Here is a 595-nt window from a genome sequence, read left to right as displayed (position 1 = left end):
TTACCCTAAAATACACTAAGGCTAGCCTTATAGTGTACTGCTCCTGCATCATCGACTGGACGGCTGTAAAACGGTCTCTTGAAACCGAAAAGAGCCAGTTCGACACGTACGCCCCTGCCATTGAGAAGACAGACGCCTTTGCCCTAAGGGGATTGGAGGGTAATGTTAACCCAGAGGAAATTAAACGAGATTTAATCGAAAAATCTTTTAACACCAAAAACGTGTTTAGCATGAAAACAAAATGCAGGTCCTTATTTTTGGTGGTAACAGACGCAAAGGTTACCCTCCGCAAACTCATTGCGGAAGCGAAGGTCGTTTGCGACGTAAGAGTTTCGTTGGAGACACGAAACAATCGAAAAAACCTTACGCAATGTTGCCGTTGTCAAGGATGGGGGCATGTGTCGTAAAACTGCAACCGGAACTTAAAAGGTTCAAGGTGTGCTGGGGCGAACGAAATCACATGCTGCCCTCCTGGTGCAGTTCTTAAATGCGCAAATTGCCGCGGTGCACCTATTTAAACAGGCACAGGTCCCAGCCGAAAAGCAGCGATATGTCCCAGCTCCACCATCTGCAAGACCAGCCTGGGGGCAAGCCG

This window comes from Dendroctonus ponderosae, unplaced genomic scaffold (assembly GCF_020466585.1).
Source record: "Dendroctonus ponderosae isolate FM_Combo_2020 unplaced genomic scaffold, Dpon_F_20191213v2 Dpon_F_20191213_1, whole genome shotgun sequence".
Taxonomy (NCBI): domain Eukaryota; kingdom Metazoa; phylum Arthropoda; class Insecta; order Coleoptera; family Curculionidae; genus Dendroctonus; species Dendroctonus ponderosae.
The sequence above is the reverse complement of the archived record's forward strand: the minus strand, read 5'-3'. Positions refer to the sequence as shown.